This window comes from Penaeus vannamei, chromosome 23 (assembly GCF_042767895.1).
Source record: "Penaeus vannamei isolate JL-2024 chromosome 23, ASM4276789v1, whole genome shotgun sequence".
NCBI classification, from domain to species: domain Eukaryota; kingdom Metazoa; phylum Arthropoda; class Malacostraca; order Decapoda; family Penaeidae; genus Penaeus; species Penaeus vannamei.
The window spans coordinates 7,245,688-7,255,687 of NC_091571.1; the positions used below are offsets into that span (position 1 = coordinate 7,245,688).

At 38.2% G+C, this 10,000-nt stretch overlaps 1 protein-coding gene across 5 annotated transcripts in view; it reads left to right on the forward strand.

Annotated features, from left to right (window-relative positions):
- zfh2 (Zn finger homeodomain 2) overlaps positions 1-10,000 on the forward strand; it is a 205,518-nt gene that overhangs the window by 148,946 nt on the left and 46,572 nt on the right. For 2 of the 5 annotated variants that reach the window (XM_070137625.1, XM_070137626.1), the window contains exon 1: positions 3,712-4,358. The exons of 2 other annotated variants lie outside the window; for them this stretch is intronic. The gene's annotated coding sequence lies outside the window, so the exon portion shown is untranslated. Of the gene's footprint in view, positions 1-3,695; positions 4,359-10,000 lie in introns of those variants that run through there. One more of the 5 variants, XM_070137622.1, reaches the window with a different exon arrangement.

A 10,000-nucleotide genomic window follows, 5' to 3' on the forward strand; every position in this document is an offset into this window, starting at 1 on the left:
CTTGAATGCGGTTGTTGTTGCTGTTATTGTTATTATCATTATAATTTTTATCATTATTATTATTATTGGCTTTATAATTAATGTTTTTGTTATTATTAGTAATAGTATTCTGATTATAATTAATGTTTTTGTTATTATTATAATTATTATTATTATTACCAGTATAATTAGTAGCAGTAGAAGTATTTTCATTGTCACTATATCACTTTTATTATTGCTGCTTTGTTGTTGTTATTATTTTTTAACACATTACTATTTCAATATCGCTGTTTTCATAATTACTATTAACATTCACATAACGTCACAATCTTGATCGAGGAATTATACACATAATAGTGATAAATTTTTTTGTTATTATTTTCATTATAATGATTTATGATGAGCTTCATTAATGTTATATTTGTTGACGATGATAGTCTGTCCGTTAATGGTAAAGAAAATTGTTGTTATCGTCATTATTATTATCATCGTTATATTATTATTATTATTGTTATTATTATTATTATTATTAGGATTAGGATTATTACTATTATTATTACTACTACTACTATATTTTTCATCATCGTCATTATCACCATAATCTTCACCATGAATATTATCATCACCATCAATATCATTATCATTACCACAAATAATATTACCATAATTAGTATCAATAATATTACTCTTTTCAACCTTCCATGATATCACCACCGCCGTCACTGCCATCACCATTAAACCGAAAATATTAATTCACTCAATATTCCATTTTTAACGTCTATCTAATTAAGCCTAATTAATTAATGATTAACCCTCTCACTATTCGATTTTTAAACAGCTATTTAATTGATCATAACCCTCTCAGGATTCGATTTCTGAATGGTTGATATTTTTTTCACAACTTCTAAATCTAAAGCTGTTACCTCAGTTGGTCGTCCTCCTTCCACTACATCACTGCGATTGTTCGTCTTGGTGTTATAATCTAGCGTTCTTTGTTTCGTTTTATTGTTATTATTATTATCATTAGTAGTTGTTGTTGTAGTGGTAGTATTGTCATTATTATTGGCTTGGTAATATTATTATTATTATTTATTTTCATTATTATTATTGCTGTTGTTATTGTTATTATCATAGTTGTTATTTTGATGCTGTTATCGTTACCATTATTATTTTTGTGGTGTTGTTATTATCATTATTATTTTTATTATTATCATCATCCCAACATCATCAATATGATTGTCACATTATGATTGTTTGATATTAAATAGTATTAATCAAAGTGATAAATCGAAAATGTGTTGCAATCATTATTAGCATCGATGTTAAGATAATAACACTGTAGAAAAAAAATAAAGTCATTATGAAAAATACATGTTAATATTTAAAGTCTTATGCAATTTGAATAATGATATTATTATAATGAAAGGAGAATTAATATTAGTAAAAATAATGATAGGGAAATTACTGTTATTAATGACAAAACATGATGCAAACAAAAGCAGTAACAAACTATTTGAAATAATGATCATTGGCTGTATCCTTATCATATTATTATTATTATTATAATTATTATCATCATGGTTTATATTGTCAATTTAATGTTATTATTGATATTGTTGCTATATTATTCTTATTAAAATTATCATTATTGATATAATAATGATTATTATTTTTATTATCGTTATTATTATCATTAGTTGCAGTAGTGGTAATAACACTATTATTAAAGATGATATTAATGAAAATAATTATATCAATGCTAATGTTATTATTTTTATTATTGTCATTATCGTTATCATCACTAATATTACTATTATTATTATCATCAACACCATCCTCTAAATATTAGTAATGGTAACAGATGATATTAAATATTTTAAAGTGAATAACTACGTTGAGAATACTTTAATAATACTAACAAGAATTATGAAAAGTTTCATTGCAGCAAAGACAATAATGTTGCAAATGTCATGATTGTAGTAATGGCAGAAACAACAGTAGTAATGATAATAATGTTAAGAAGAATGATAATGAAGATAGAAATGGTGATATTGATAATAATAATAGCAATAATAATAATGATAATAACAATAATAATAATAATGATACTACTACTACTACTACTACTACTACTACTAATAATAATAATAATAATAAATGATAATGATGATAATAATAATAATAATAATAATAGTAATAATAATAATAATAGTTATAATAATAATGATGAGAGATATATAAGTAGCCTATGAATAAAGCAAAATGAACAAGTTATTATTTATCATTTATGAAAAGTACCGAAGTTTGCGCAAAAAGTCATGTATAAATATAAACATAAATTAAACAATATATTACAGAAATTAGAATGATGAAATCATTGCCTTTCAAATAATAACCCAAGTAAAAAAATAAACCAGAATTAAATATTGTGTTAACTGAGATTTTAAAAAAAGATTTCATAATAAGTGAGTTTTTATTAATTATGGTAGAACAGTGCGATGTATTGAACAATGGTGAGTTATTTGGTATACTTGAGTATTTGTTGATTTAGTAAATATTCGATGTAATGTCAGATTTCTATTATAAATCAAAATAAACATTATTTTATTAAATTTTGATTCCAAATGTTAAACCATACCATGTTAACATAGAGAGATGCTACGTATATAGGTATATTTTCACCTAACATGTCCGAAAATATAGTGAAAACTGTCACGGACTAAATTTTATTGTTTTTTTTAACTGTGTAAAAGTGTTTAATTAAAAGATAAAAAGGTATATTTTGTTCAGATGTACTATTTTCCGTCTAAGTAGTATAACCCAAAAGCGCGAGATATTGTAAAAAAAAATGTTCACTTTTGTGGTCGAGGGTTGTCAGTGGGTGATGAGAGAGGGAGACTGTGGTTAATGTTATTGTATGTTATATTCTTAATTAATTTTCTTTCTGTTAATGTTTTGTTCTAGTTATGGGAGTGTATCAGGCTCTGTTGTGGGGGAGAACACAAGTAATCCATGTAATGTGGAATAGCTTCGAAATGATAATGATGGTTGAATAAAGATAATCGAGATTTAAAAAATAAAGGAAATCGGTTACACTTCCTGCGATGTTTCCGTCGCTCCTTGTCAAATCTGTGCCGTAAATCGGGAGGCAACAGAGTCCCAAATCGCCAGAGAGTTAACATAAATAAACCAAACGGGAGAAACGCCAAAGCAAATAAAAGCAAAACACTCAAGCACAGGGTCTGCACCTTCCTGTCCCTCTCCCTCCCTCGCCTCCTCCGTCCATCTCCCTTCTACGGCGCGTGGAGAAGAGAAATGGAGAGGAGAACGGAGAAATATGGCCCGGGTGCTGGGCAAGCAGTGTGGCCACGAGGGCTGGTGGCGGCACGCGGCCGGCCAGAAGGTGTTGCAGGAGGTGTTGGCGAGGGCGTGAGGTGGCCGCCGCGGCGCCTGTTGCCCCTGGAGGAGTGGGGATTTATGATGCCGTAAAGTCCGGTGCGAGGCGCTGGTGGGGCGGCGGTGCCTGGGTGGTCCGGCCGGCGCTGGTGGCGGCCGTGGCTTCTGGGGCGACAGTGGCAGCGGCGGCGACGGTGTGATGGTCGCCGCCGCTAAGAGCCTCGTTTGCATACCGCGGAGGGGGGCGTGGCTGGGCGGCGCGGGGGGCGGGGCCTGGGGTGGGCGGCGGCCGCTCATTGGTCGAGGCGGCGGTAATTAGCAGCGGGGTCGGAGCGGGTCCGCCGCCTCCAGTCCGCCGCAGTTACTCGGAGCGGCCGCATGACAGTCCGCGCTCGGTGCTCGCTGAGGAACGTGTCTGGAAGACTGTAGAGTAGAGGTGTAGCGGCTAGTGTGAAGTTACGTAGGAGTAGCGCGAGCAGTGGTCGGTCGTGTGGGAGAGCGAGGCGGCAGCTGTGTGCTCAGTGTTGGCTGAGGAGTTGTGTGGTGTCGCGGGGCGCGCTTCCCCCCTGCGCCTCTCATTTCCATATGGGCGCCCCCCCCACGGGGAGGTGGCGGTGGTGGGCCAGCCCGCGCATACTCGCCGCCACATTTACCTACTAATTCTCGCCGAGGCGTCATTACTATGTGCAGACGGTGGGTGGCGGCCGCGGAGGTGCCACGCCAGTGATACTTGTGCATGTGGAGTGGTGGTTGTTGCCGCACAGTGTGGTGCTGTGGCGCATGGTGCTAGTGACGGGCCAGGCACGTGCAGCCTACCCAGTGGCACGGCCGGGCACGGGGGCGAGGCCACGCACATACCATCAGAACAAGAGAGGACAAGACGCGAGTCAGGAACTTTGTGAGAGGGGCGTGCACTCACGTACCCAGCCCAGCCTCGGCTTGAGTATGAGGCACGGCCAGGCCAGGGACGATGTGGACCACAGGTAAGGCAGCCAGTGACACTTTGCACTTTGACTCAGTTAGGCACTTGTCAGCAGCGAGGGTGTATGTAGCAGTGTGTTTTGTGTGTGTACTCTAGTGCGGCGGTGGTGCGTGTCGAGACTGGCGAGGAGGGCGACCGCCAGTGGTGCCCAAGTGCCACATCCGGTGGCTCTTCGGCCTCCGTGTGCCGACTTCTGTGCGGAAGCGAAAATGTAAATTTTTGGGACTTGTGCAAATCTCGACTCAGTCCTCGCCGAGAGTCAGCTCAGTGATACGAATTTACATCGTCTGTCCCGTAAAAAAATGCAAGTCTCAATATTTCCATGTTTTCTCTCGCTCTTTATTTCTCTCGCCGTTTGTCAAAATATATTTCACAAATAAGGACGAATTTCGGTGACCAACAACTTTATGATAATGAGGACCTGGGATGAATGTCAGTGTCCGGTTGTTGTGACACGGCGGTGATTAATTGTTCTTAATTTGTACATGTGGAAGTGCAATTTACATTAATGACACCGAGAAGATGACGATGGGTAGACAAACGCGATCTGCAAAATTACCAGCAAATAAAATGGAGTTTTAGTCTTCATTTCACAGTAGTTCTGTCGCGCGCCCACGTCGGACGGGAAAAAAATGCAAAGTCCCCAAAATTGACGATCGGGTCGGGCCGCCGGTGCCAGCTCGCGAGGGGACAACACGCCGCTTCGGGACAAATCCCCGCCTGGTTTTTCCGCGAAGATGCTCGAGTGCGGCGTCGGAGAAAGGCACGAAAGTCTTGGTCAAAAGGGAGAACTCTCCTACACCGGAAACCGCGATAGGTTAGCCAGTCATCTCACAGCGCCAGTCTGCGGACTTCGCTTTTTGGCGCCCTGTATCCTTCGCTGGGTCAGGGAGGTTTCCCTCTCCTAATTCCGCTCTTGCTTTCTATTTTTTTTCTTTTATTTTGCTTCTAGTCCGGTATTCGTATTGGTTAATAAGCAGATTAGGAAGAAAAGAAAAAAAAAACATTTTATTTTTTTCATCACTTATTTCTTTGGCGTGTCGTCACCGAACTTGTCAATCTTCAAAGTCGATGTCGGATTTTTTGGGGACTTAGTTCCAGAAATGATAGACACCTCTCCCCCCTACATCCTTCCCTCCCTCCTCCTCTCTCCTCTCTCTCTCTCTCCTCTATCCTCATGTAAACGGGTTAAGAGCGGGTCCACTCGGTAATTAGCTAATGGAGCTTACTGCAGACTACAGAATGAGAATTTCCTACTGGCCCGTTTCATTTTATGTAATGGAAAAGTTGTTGAGGAAAACATGCATTCATTTAATTAGGCGAATCTTCCCTCCCTCCTCCCCCTTATTTTTTCACTTTTATGATAGCCGTTGGGGAGGAGGCATGGGGAAGTCTACTTGAGCTTGCTGGTAGTTTTTTTTCCTTTCATCACAAGGGAAAAAATGTTTTTTTTCTCGGGTAAACGAAATAAGGCAAGATAAAGATGGCGTGAATATTTTTCCCGTGGTGGAGAGGGAAAAGAATGTAACGATAGTTCACTTATCGCCGGAGTGTTGTTACTTAGGAACAGTCTGTGCCGAGAATATTGTTCTTTGGACTCCAGGAGAATCTGTCAGAGGTTTGTCAACACACACTCACGGGTTGGGGGAAAAGTGTCGATTGCAATTATGAAAGGAGTCGCAAGGAAAAAAAATGTGTGGAGTCCCCAAAACGTTTGCATTTTTCGAGGAACAGTGTCGAGAGTAGGAGTTCAGGGCTAAGAGCAAGTCATCGAAACGAAATGTGTGTGCTGTGTGTTTTTCAGTTCACAATTACAGGACATCCGTGAGTCTTGATGGTGTGTTAGAATAGAAAAATACTATAGCGTGGTTGAGTAAGACAGATGTGTACACGGAACACCTGTGCTCCGCTGTTGGGAACAGGTGTAGACAAATGTTCGCTGTTGATAGTGCAATACTCAGATGTGAAAACATAAGTAGCGTTATGATCAGTGTGCTGAATGTTGATAAATATCGTTCTTTTGTGACATGCGAAATTGTGCTTATAATTACAGACCTCTCTTTGTTGTGTAGGAGTTGTATTGTAACACCACAGTGGTTGTTGCAAGTGTTGTTAGTATATGACAGCTGCACCCCATGCTTTGTGTGGTGTGCTTCTTTGTGTCTTGTTAAATGTGCTTGTGATTTTGTGATTTCGTTTGCTGTGGTTGTTATTTTTATCGTGTGATTGTGAGATGTTTCATCTTCACAAATACAAAGTCAGGATTTTTATCATAAAGGAAGCCAGTGTCAGGAGATTGGGCTTTGTAACGTACATATTGAATAGGAATTTGAATTATGATTTACATGTGACGGGTTTATGGTGACAGTATTTCACTCACTTTTAAGATATGTGTTTAGGATTTATTCAAGAAAATGGTAGTCTTCCCAAAAAATCCAGTCGGGTCATATACAAGCATATTTCAGTCCAGTGTTATTTTCTATCTAGGAAAATTGTCTATGTTGATTTCCCTTCCATTCTGCTGCCCTCGCTCCCATGACAGCCGTCAGTCTCTGCCAGGCTGATAAGGAAAAGTCTTGTCTCTTCTTCATGTTCTTTTATTACCAATACAAACAAATGGGTCTCTTAACACTTAACGTGGATTCGCCAGAACAGCTTTTGTTATCTCGGTGTTGTGTATTTTTATATTTTCCTTTTGGTTTATAGTGTTCTCTTCTTACTTACCCTCTTTTTGTGCAACCTCGGAACACTTCTTTGTCTCAAGCAACCCTGGTCGGGAAGTTCTTTCTCGTGAACGCATGAGGAGAGAGACAATGCATGTCAATGGATTCTTGAGTCAGTTCTGTTCTGGCGATGATCTAATTGTTTCGAATCTGGCGTTTGCTCCGGCCGTCTCGAGACCTTTGTGCCGTCCATTCATCGGTTATATGGTCTTTGATAATTGCGTCTCTCGCTTTTCTTTGTGCAGTGATAGGTTTGTTCTGTGGAGCTTTGGATGCTTAGGGAGTGAATAATGAGCGGAGAAACACAATGGGACAATTCAATGAACAGGAGGTTTTATGTATTGCAAAGAAGCTATTGTGTATCATGTAAACAATACAAAAAAAAAACAAAAAAAAAAACAACTTTTTATTCATTAAGACTGAAGGGAGTGACAGACCAGCACGCGGGGGAAGGAGATAACTCACGCCCATCCCTAAAGAACAACAGGTTTTTGAACACTAAGGACCGACCTAAGGGGAGGAGGAGGAGGAGGAGGAGGTGGAGGGGGAAGGTGGAGAACGATGACTTAATGCACTGGAAGACTTGGAGCTTCGAGGAGGAGGTGGTGGTTCCCCCGGGCGAAGGGGAAGTCGGGTTTCGGGGGAGGAATGGAGGGATTCTTGAGTGATGGGTTGACACACGGGGAGAGGGGAAGAGGGGAAGAGGGGGAGAGAGAGAGAGAGAAGGGGGGGTAGAGGATAGGGTTACTGTAGAGGACTTTGGTTAGGCTGAGAATCTGTCTATCACAAAGGGAAGGACAGTCTATCACTCGAGGGCGACAGGTTGAGAGAGAGAGAGAGAGAGAGAGAGAGAGAGAGAGAGAGAGAGAGAGAGAGAGAGAGAGAGAGAGAGAGAGAGAGAGAGAGAGAGAGAGAGAAAGAGAGAGAGAGAGAGAGAGAGAGAGAGAGAGAGAGAGAGAGAGAGAGGAGCCTTACAAAAAGTCGCCGGGATGAAGACGGGCGCGATGCCCCGTCTAAGTTCGGGTCTTTATGTCAAAAGTTGCGGCCAAAATAGCACATAATCTTCTAAAGCAATTTAGATTTTACGTGGAAGGTTTACTCTCTTGGTTATTTTCTTGTATTTTGTTAGCGTTTACATTTACTGTTTCATGTTTTATCATATAAAGCAGCATACTTTTGAAAGGATTATTTTATATAAGTTTGAATATTGTTTCTTCTTTTCCTTTTTATTTTTTAAGAATATTTTTAAGTGACAAGTTATATATATATATATATATATATATATATATATATATATATATATATATATATATATATATATATATATATATTATGTATATATTATATATATTGTATATATTATATATATTTATATATATTTATGTATATTTATGTATATCTGTATATATGTGTATGTATACGTTTATATATTTATATATGTATATTTATATACACATGTATGCATGTAGGTAGGTACACACATAATATATATGGTTACATGAGTATACACTTTATTTTCCTTTTATAGATACACTCATATTGAGCTTTTGTTTTCATGGAAATTTTACCATTTATATATTTCTGTAATGGTTTCCTGTCTGCGACCAAGGCTTTGTCACACAAGAGCTATTTATTTTCTGATCTGTGATAGAATATAGATGTCATTTCCGGAATATATATATATATATATATATATATATATATATATATATATATATATATATATATTTATATATATATATATTTATATATATTATATATGTATATATATATTATATGTATATGATATGTATATATATGTATATATTTACATTTATATTTATTTATTTATATATAGTATATGTCGATAGCGAGATGACAATAGTAACTTTGGGCTTCTGAGAAGGGAGCCGGATAACCAGTATTCAAATGGAAATTGAAAGCCGGCTGGAAATAGCTTTTCTGACCGGAAGAATCGGCCGTCGCGATACCACCGAGGAATTAAGTTATTGCGGACATATTATTAAGGATAGGATCTTGGTAATTACACATATCACGGTAGAGCGAATGTGGGACTTCCAGTTTAGGATGAAGCCGATGGTGATATCAGGACTAATGCTGAATTTGATATTAAAAATACATTTAGATGGATATAAATACCCCAGACCCGGAGAGAGAGAGGGAGAGAGAGAGGGAGAGAGAGAGAGAGAGAGAGAGAGAGAGAGAGAGAGAGAGAGAGAGAGAGAGAGAGAGAGAGAGAGAGAGAGAGAGAGAGAGACACAGAGAGAGAGAGAGAGAGAGAGAGCGAGAGAGAGAGAGAAGAGAAGAGAAGAGAAGAGAAGAGAAGAGAAGAGAAGAGATACAGAAAGAAAGACAAGATGAAAGAGAGAAAGAAAACAAAGCAACCCATGAGAAGAAGAAGAAGAAGAAGAAGAAAAAAACCTACGTAATAATTTTGTGAATTTACTCCCTCTCTCTATATCTCTCTCTATATAGTGGGAGATAGTAGGACCACCTTAGCATGCAGGGCCGTAGCTGCCCGTAAGGCATTTTTACAACGTTATAAAGTCCAACTCGGGCCTCTAGACGCTCCTGGATTTCCTTGTTCCTTTCGTCGTTTCCGTGGTTGTCCTTTTTTCTTGGCCTTTGCTTCTTCTCTTTCTCTTTTATTTTCTTTTTTTATTTTTCTTATTTTTTCTTCTTCCTCTTCTTTTTCTTCTTTTCCTTCTACGCCTTACTCTTCTTCTTTATTTGTTATTTTCCTTCTTCTTGTATAAGGCTTCTACCAGTGATTTTATTTTCTTTGTCTCTTTTAATTCGAGTGATTATGTTATTTTATACCAACTTCTTTTGTTTTATTTGATTATGTCTTCTCTTCTGTTGGATTTTATATTTTTATGTATTTTTCTTCTTTTTGTCTTCGCTCTCTTTCCCTACCTCC